The following is a 9,923-nucleotide window of genomic DNA, read 5'->3' as shown; positions in this document are numbered from 1 at the left end:
CTCAGTCACTGCATCCCAGGTCACTCAGTCACTGCATCCCATTTCACTCAGTCACTGCATCCCAGTTCACTCAGTCACTGCATCCCATTCCCCTCAGTCACTGCATCCCATTCCCCTCAGTCAGTGCATCCCATTTCCCACAGTCCCTGCATCCCATTCCCCTCAGTCAGTGCATCCCATTTCCCACAGTCCCTGCAGCGCATTTAACAGTCACTGCATCGCATTCCAATCTGTCACTGCATCGCATTTCCCTCACTCACTGCAACCCATTTCACGGAGTCACTGCATCGAACTTCACTCAGTCACTGCATCCTTTTTACCTCAGTCAGTGCATCCCATTTCCCACAGTCACTGCATCCCATTTCACGCAGACACTGCATCCCATTTCCCACAGTCACTGCATCCCGTTTCCCACAGTCACTGCATCCCATTTCACACAGTCACTGTATCCCATTTCCCACAGTCACTGCATCCCATTTCCCACAGTCACTGCATCCCATTTCCCTCAGTCACTGCATCCCTTTCACGCAGTCACTGCATCCCATTTCACGCAGTCACTGCATCCCATTTCACGCAGTCACTGCATTCAATTTCCATCAGTCACTGCATCCCATTTCTCTCAGTCACTACATCCCATTTCCAACAGTCATTGTATCCAATTTCACTCTCTCACTTCATTCAATTTCCATCTGTCACTGCATCCCAATTCACTCAGTCACGGCATCCCAATGCCCTCAGTCACGGCATCCCATTTCCCTCAGTCACGGCATCCCATTTCCCTCAGTTACTGCATCCCATTTCACTCCGTCTCTGCATCCCATTTCCTTCAGACACTGCATCACACTTCACACAGTCATTGCAGCTCATTTCACTCAGTCACTGCATCCCATTTCCCACAGTCGCTGCATCCCATTTCACTCAGTCACTGCATCCCATTTCACTCACTCACTGCATCCCATATCCCACAGTCACTGCATCCCATTTCACGCAGTCACAGCATCACATTTCACACAGTCACTTCATGTCGTTTCCCACACTCACTGCATCCCATTTCCCACAGTCAGTGCATCCCATTTCCCGCAGTCTCTGCATCCCATTTCACGCAGTCACTGCATCCCATTTCCCTCAGTAACTGCATCCCATTTCACTCAGTCACTGCATCCCATTTCACGCAGTCACTGCATTCAATTTCCATCAGTCACTGCATCCCATTTCTCTCAGTCACTACATCCCATTTCCAACAGTCATTGCATCCAATTTCACTCTCTCACTGCATTCAATTTCCATCTGTCACTGCATCCCAATTCACTCAGTCACGGCATCCCAATGCCCTCAGTCACGGCATCCCATTTCCCTCAGTCACGGCATCCCATTTCCCTCAGTTACTGCATCCCATTTCACTCCGTCTCTGCATCCCATTTCCTTCAGACACTGCATCACACTTCACACAGTCATTGCAGCTCATTTCACTCAGTCACTGCATCCCATTTCCCACAGTCACTGCATCCCATTTCACTCAGTCACTGCATCCCATATCCCACAGTTACTGCATCCCATATCCCACAGTCACTGCATCCCATATCCCACAGTCACTGCATCCCATTTCACGCAGTCACAGCATCACCTTTCACACAGTCACTTCATGTCGTTTCCCACACTCACTGCATCCCATTTCCCACAGTCAGTGCATCCCATTTCCCGCAGTCACTGCATCCCATTTCACGCAGTCACTGCATCCCATTTCCCTCAGTCACTGCATCCCATTTCCATCAGTCACTGCATTCCATTTCACTCAGACACAGCATGCCATTTCCGACAGTGACTGCATCCCATTTCATTTAGTCACTGCATCCCATTCCCGTCAGTCACTGCATCCCAGTTCACTCAGTCTCTGCATCCCATTCTGCTCAGTCACTGCATCCCATTACCCTCAGTCACTGCATCCCATTACCCTCAGTCACTGCATCCCATTACCCTCAGTCACTGCATCCCATTTCCCTCAGTCACTGCATCCCATTTCACAAAGTCAGTGCATCCCATTTCCCTCAGTCACTGCATCCCATTCCCGTCAGTCACTGCATCCCAGTTCAATCAGTCACTGCATTCCAGTTCACTCAGTCACTGCATCCCATTCCCCTCAGTCACTGCATCCCATTACCCTCAGTCACTGCATCCCATTCCCCTCAGCCAGTGCATCCCATTTCCCACAGTCCCTGCAGCCAATTTAACAGTCACTGCATCCCCGTTCACTCAGTCACTGCGTCCCAGTTCACTCAGTCACTGCATCCCAGTTCACTCAGTTACTGCATCCAAATTCACTCAGTCACTGCATCCCATTCCCCTCAGTCAGTGCATCCCATTTCCCACAGTCCCTGCAGCCCATTTAACAGACAATGCAGCACATTCCAATCTGTCACTGCATCGCATTTCCCTCACTCACTGCATCCCATTTCATGGAGTCACTGCATCGAATTTCACTCAGTCACTGCATCCCTTTTACCTCAGTCACTGCATCCCACTTCACACAGTCATTGCAGCTCATTTTACTCAGTCACTGCATCCCATTTCACTCAGTCACTGCATCCCATTTCACTCAGTCACTGCATCCCATTTCCCTCAGTCAGTGCATCCCATTTCACTCAGTCAGTGCATCCCATTTCACTCAGTCAGTGCATCCCATTTGCATCAAACACTGCATTCAATTTCCATCAGTCACTGCATCTCACTTCACTCATTCACTGCATCCCATTATCCCACAGTCACTGCATCCCCTTTTCCACAGTCACTGCATCCCATTTCACACAGTCACAGCATCACATTTCACACAGTCACAGCATCACATTTCACACAGTCACTTCATCTCGTTTCCCACAGTCACTGCATCCCATTTCCATCAGTCACTGCATCCCATTTCACACAGTCACTGCATCCCATTTCCCTCAGTCAGTGCATCCCATTTCCCTCAGTCAGTGCATCCCATTTCACTCAGTCAGTGCATCCCATTTCACTCAGTCAGTGCATCCCATTTCACTCATTCACAGCTTCACATTTCACTCAGTCACTGCATGCCATCTCCCACAGTGACTGCATCTCCTTTCCATCAGTCAACGCATCACATTTCATTCAGTCACAGAATCCATTTCCCCACAGTCTCCGCATCAGATTTCACAGAGACACGGCGTCCCATTTCACTGCAACCCGTTACCCTCAGTCACAGCATCCAGTTTCCACAGTCACTGCATCTCCTTTCCCCAGGTCACTGCATCCCATCTCCACGGTCACTTGTACCCGTTTCATTCAATCACTGCCTCTCATTTCCAACACTCACTTCATTCCATTTCCAAAAGTCACTGCATCCTATTTCCGTCAGTCACTGCATCCCATTTCCCTCAGTCACTGCATCCCGTTTCCCTCAGTCACTGCATCCCATTTCACTCAGTCAGTGCATCCCATTTCACTCAGTCACTGCATCCCATTTCACTCAGTCACTGCATCCCATTTCCATCAGTCACTGCATCCCATTTCACTCAGACACTGCATCCCATTTCCCTCAGTCACTGCATCACATTCCCCTCAGTCACTGCATCCCATTACGCTCAGTCACAGCATGCCATCTCCCACAGTGACTGCATCCCATTTCATTTAGTCACTGCATCCCAGTTCAATCAGTCACTGCATTCCAGGTCACTCAGTCACTGCATCCCATTTCCCTCAGTTAGTGCATCCCTTTTCCCTCAGTCACTGCATCCCATTCCCGTCTGTCACTGCATCCCATTTCACGTCAGTCACTGCATCCCATTTCCATCAGTCACTGCATCCCATTCCCCTCAGTCACTGCATCCCATTTCCATCTGTCACTGCATCCCATTTCCCACAGTCACTGCTTCCCATTTCCCACAGTCACTGCATCCCATTTCCCGCAGTCACTGCATCCCATTTCACGCAGTCACTGCATCCCATTTCACGCAGTCACTTCATCTCGTTTCCAACACTCACTGCATCCCATTTCCCAAAGTCACTGCATCCCATTTCCCAAAGTCACGGCATCCCATTTCCCTCAGTCACTGCATCCCAGGTCACTCAGTCACTGAATCTCATTTCACTCAGTCACTGCATCCCAGTTCACTCAGTCACTGCATCCCAGTTCACTCAGTCACTGCATCCCATTCCCCTCAGTCACTGCATCCCATTCCCCTCAGTCAGTGCATCCCATTTCCCACAGTCCCTGCATCCCATTCCCCTCAGTCAGTGCATCCCATTTCCCACATTCCCTGCAGCCCATTTAACAGTCACTGCATCGCTTTCCAATCTGTCACTGCATCGCATTTCCCTCACTCACTGCAACCCATTTCACGGAGTCACTGCATCGAACTTCACTCAGTCACTGCATCCTTTTTACCTCAGTCACTGCATCCCGTTTCCCTCAGTCACTGCATCCCATTTCCCTCAGTCACTGCATCCCGTTTCCCTCAGTCACGGCATCCCATTTCCCTCAGTCACTGCATCCCATTTCCTTCAGACACTGCATCCCACTTCACACAGTCATTGCATCTCACTTCACTCATTCACTGCATCCCATTTCCCACAGTCACTGCATCCCATTTCACTCACTCACTGCATCCCATTTCCCACAGTCAGTGCATCCCATTTCCCACAGTCACTGCATCCCATTTCACGCAGACACTGCATCCCGTTTCCCACAGTCACTGCATCCCGTTTCCCACAGTCACTGCATCCCATTTCACACAGTCACTGTATCCCATTTCCCACAGTCACTGCATCCCATTTCCCTCAGTCACTGCATCCCATTTCACGCAGTCACTGCATCCCATTTCACGCAGTCACTGCATCCCATTTCACGCAGTCACTGCATTCAATTTCCATCAGTCACTGGATCCGATTTCTCTCAGTCACTACATCCCATTTCCAACAGTCATTGCATCCAATTTCACTCTCTCACTGCATTCAATTTCCATCTCTCACTGCATCCCATTTCACTCAGTCACGGCATCCCAAAGCCCTCAGTCACGGCATCCCATTTCCCTCAGTCACGGCATCCCATTTCCCTCAGTTACTGCATCCCATTTCACTCCGTCTCTGCATCCCATTTCCTTCAGACACTGCATCACACTTCATCAAGTCATTGCAGCTCATTTCACTCAGTCACTGCATCCCATTTCCCACAGTCACTGCATCCCATTTCACTCAGTCACTGCATCCCATATCCCACAGTCACTGCATCCCATATCCCACAGTCACTGCATCCCATATCCCACAGTCACTGCATCCCATTTCACGCAGTCACAGCATCACATTTCACACAGTCACTTCATGTCGTTTCCCACACTCACTGCATCCCATATCCCACAGTCACTGCATCCCATATCCCACAGTCACTGCATCCCATTTCCCGCAGTCACTGCATTCCATTTCACGCAGTCACTGCATCCCATTTCCCTCAGTAACTGCATCCCATTTCACTCAGTCACTGCATCCCATTTCCATCAGTCACTGCATTCCATTTCACTCAGACACAGCATGCCATTTCCGACAGTGACTGCATCCCATTTCATTTAGTCACTGCATCCCATTCCCGTCAGTCACTGCATCCCCGTTCACTCAGTCTCTGCATCCCCGTTCACTCAGTCTCTGCATCCCCGTTCACTCAGTCTCTGCATCCCATTTCGCTCAGTCACTGCATCCCATTACCCTCAGTCACTGCATCCCATTACCCTCAGTCACTGCATCCCATTTCACAAAGTCAGTGCATCCCATTTCCCTCAGTCACTGCATCCCATTCCCGTCAGTCACTGCATCCCAGTTCAATCAGTCACTGCATTCCAGTTCACTCAGTCACTGCATCCCATTCCCCTCAGCCAGTGCATCCCATTTCCCACAGTCCCTGCAGCCAATTTAACAGACACTGCATCCCCGTTCACTCAGTCACTGCGTCCCAGTTCACTCAGTCACTGCATCCCAGTTCACTCAGTCACTGCATCCCAGTTCACTCAGTTACTGCATCCAAATTCACTCAGTCACTGCATCCCATTCCCCTCAGTCAGTGCATCCCATTTCCCACAGTCCCTGCAGCCCATTTAACAGACAATGCAGCGCATTCCAATCTGTCACTGCATCGCATTTCCCTCACTCACTGCATCCCATTTCACGGAGTCACTGCATCGAATTTCACTCAGTCACTGCATCCCTTTTACCTCAGTCACTGCTTCCCATTTCCCTCAGTTACTGCATCCCATTTCACTCCGTCTCTGCATCCCATTTCCTTCAGACACTGCATCACACTTCACACAGTCATTGCAGCTCATTTCACTCAGTCACTGCATCCCATTTCCCACAGTCACTGCATCCCATTTCACTCAGTCACTGCATCCCATATCCCACAGTCACTGCATCCCATATCCTACAGTCACTGCATCCCATTTCACGCAGTCACAGCATCACATTTCACACAGTCACTTCATGTCGTTTCCCACACTCACTGCATCCCATTTCCCACAGTCAGTGCATCCCATTTCCCGCAGTCAGTGCATCCCATTTCACGCAGTCACTGCATCCCATTTCCCTCAGTCACTGCATCCCATTTCACTCAGTCACTGCATCCCATTTCACTCAGTCAGTGCATCCCATTTGCATCAAACACTGCATTCAATCTCCATCAGTCACTGCATCTCACTTCACTCATTCACTGCATGCCATTTCCCACAGTCACTGCATCCCACTTCACACAGTCATTGCAGCTCATTTTACTCAGTCACTGCATCCCATTTCACTCAGTCACTGCATCCCATTTCCCTCAGTCACTGCATCCCATTTCCCTCAGTCACTGCATCCCATATCCCACAGTCACTGCATCCCATATCCTACAGTCACTGCATCCCATTTCACGCAGTCACAGCATCACATTTCACACAGTCACTTCATGTCGTTTCCCACACTCACTGCATCCCATTTCCCACAGTCAGTGCATCCCATTTCCCGCAGTCAGTGCATCCCATTTCCCGCAGTCACTGCATCCCATTTCACGCAGTCACTGCATCTCGTTTCCCACACTCACTGCATCCCATTTCCCAAAGTCACTGCATCCCATTTCCCAAAGTCACGGCATCCCATTTCCCTCAGTCACTGCATCCCATTTCACTCAGTCACTGCAGCCCATTTCATTCAGTCACTGCATCCATTTCACCACAGTCTCCGCATCACATTTCACAGAGACACGGCGTCCCATTTCACTTCGCCACTGCAACCCGTTACCGTCAGTCACAGCATCCCGTTTCCACAGTCACTGCATCTCCTTTCCAAAAGTCACTGCATCCCATTTCCCTCAGTAACTGCATCCCATTTCCCTCAGTCACTGCATCCCATTTCACTCAGTCACTGCATCCCATTTCACTCAGTCAGTGCATCCCATTTGCATCAAACACTGCATTCAATCTCCATCAGTCACTGCATCTCACTTCACTCATTCACTGCATCCCATTTCCCACAGTCCCTGCATCCCACTTCACACAGTCATTGCAGCTCATTTTACTCAGTCACTGCATCCCATTTCACTCAGTCACTGCATCCCATTTCCCTCAGTCACTGCATCCCATTTCCCTCAGTCACTGCATCCCATTTCCATCAGTCAGTGCATCCCATTTCACTCAGTCAGTGCATCTCATTTGCATCAAACACTGCATTCAATTTCCATCAGTCACTGCATCTCACTTCACTCATTCACTGCATCCCATTATCCCACAGTCACTGCATCCCATTTTCCACAGTCACGGCATCCCATTTCACACAGTCACAGCATCACATTTCCCACAGTCACAGCATCACGTTTCACACAGTCACTTCATCTCGTTTCCCACAGTCACTGCATCCCATTTCCCTCAGTCACTGCATCCCATTTCACGCAGTCACTGCATCCCATTTCCCTCAGTCAGTGCATCCCATTTCCCTCAGACAGTGCATCCCATTTCACTCAGTCAGTGCATCCCATTTCACTCAGTCACGGCATCCCATTTCACTCAGTCACTGCATCCCATTTCCATCAGTCACTGCATCCCATTTCACTCAGACACTGCATCCCATTTCCCTCAGTCACTGCATCACATTCCCCTCAGTCACTGCATCCCATTACGCTCAGTCACAGCATGCCATCTCCCACAGTGACTGCATCCCATTTCATTTAGTCACTGCATCCCACTTCAATCAGTCACTGCATTCCAGGTCACTCAGTCACTGCATCCCATTTCCCTCAGTTAGTGCATCCCTTTTCCCTCAGTCACTGCATCCCATTCCTGTCTGTCACTGCATCCCATTTCACGTCAGTCACTGCATCCCATTTCCATCAGTCACTGCATCCCATTCCCTTCAGTCACTGCATCCCATTCCCATCTGTCACTGCATCCCATTTCCCACAGTCACTGCATCCCATTTCACTCAGTCAATGCATCTCATGTCACTCAGTCACTGCATCCCATTTCACTCAGTCACTGCATCCCAGTTCACTCAGTCACTGCATCCCAGTTCACTCAGTCACTGCATCCCATTTCACTCAGTCAATGCATCCCATGTCACTCAGTCACTGCATCCCATTTCACTCAGTCACTGCATCCCAGTTCACTCAGTCACTGCATCCCATTCCCCTCAGTCACTGCATCCCATTCCCCTCAGTCAGTGCATCCCATTTCCCAACGTCCCTGCATCCCATTCCCCTCAGTCAGTGCATCCCATTTCCCACAGTCCCTGCAGCCCATTTAACAGGCAATGCATCGCATTCCAATCTGTCACTGCATCGCATTTCCCTCACTCACTGCAACCCATTTCACGGAGTCACTGCATCGAATTTCACTCAGTCACTGCATCCCATTTCCCTCAGTCACTGCATCCCATTTCCCTCAGTCACTGCATCCCATTTCATTCAGACACTGCATCCCACTTCACACAGTCATTGCATCTCACTTCACTCATTCACTGCATCCCATTTTCCACAGTCACTGCATCCCATTTCGCTCAGTCACTGCGTCCCATTTCCCACAGTCAGTGCATCCCATTTCACGCAGACACTGCATCCCATTTCCCACAGTCACTGCATCCCGTTTCCCACAGTCACTGCATCCCATTTCCCACAGTCACTGCATCCCATTTCACGCAGTCACTGCATCCCATTACCCTCAGTCACTGCATCCCATTACCCTCAGTCACTGCATCCCATTTCACAAAGTCAGTGCATCCCATTTCACAAAGTCAGTGCATCCCATTTCCCTCAGTCACTGCATCCCATTCCCGTCAGTCACTGCATCCCAGTTCAATCAGTCACTGCATCCCATTACCCTCAGTCACTGCATCCCATTACCCTCAGTCACTGCAGCCAATTTAACAGTCACTGCATCCCCGTTCACTCAGTCACTGCGTCCCAGTTCACTCAGTCACTGCATCCCAGTTCACTCAGTCACTGCATCCCAGTTCACTCAGTTACTGCATCCAAATTCACTCAGTCACTGCATCCCATTCCCCTCAGTCAGTGCATCCCATTTCCCACAGTCCCTGCAGCCCATTTAACAGACAATGCAGCACATTCCAATCTGTCACCGCATCGCATTTCCCTCACTCACTGCATCCCATTTCACGGAGTCACTGCATCGAATTTCACTCAGTCACTGCATCCTTTTTACCTCAGTCACTGCTTCCCATTTCCCTCAGTTACTGCACCCCATTTCACTCCGTCTCTGCATCCCATTTCCTTCAGACACTGCATCACACTTCACACAGTCATTGCAGCTCATTTCACTCAGTCATTGCAGCTCATTTCACTCAGTCACTGAATCCCATTTCCCACAGTCACTGCATCCCATTTCACTCAGTCACTGCATCCCATATCCCACAGTCACTGCATCCCATTTCCCACAGTCACTGCA

Source organism: Stegostoma tigrinum, unplaced genomic scaffold (assembly GCF_030684315.1).
Source record: "Stegostoma tigrinum isolate sSteTig4 unplaced genomic scaffold, sSteTig4.hap1 scaffold_221, whole genome shotgun sequence".
Lineage (NCBI taxonomy): Eukaryota > Metazoa > Chordata > Chondrichthyes > Orectolobiformes > Stegostomatidae > Stegostoma > Stegostoma tigrinum.
This window is presented reverse-complemented; position numbering follows the sequence as displayed.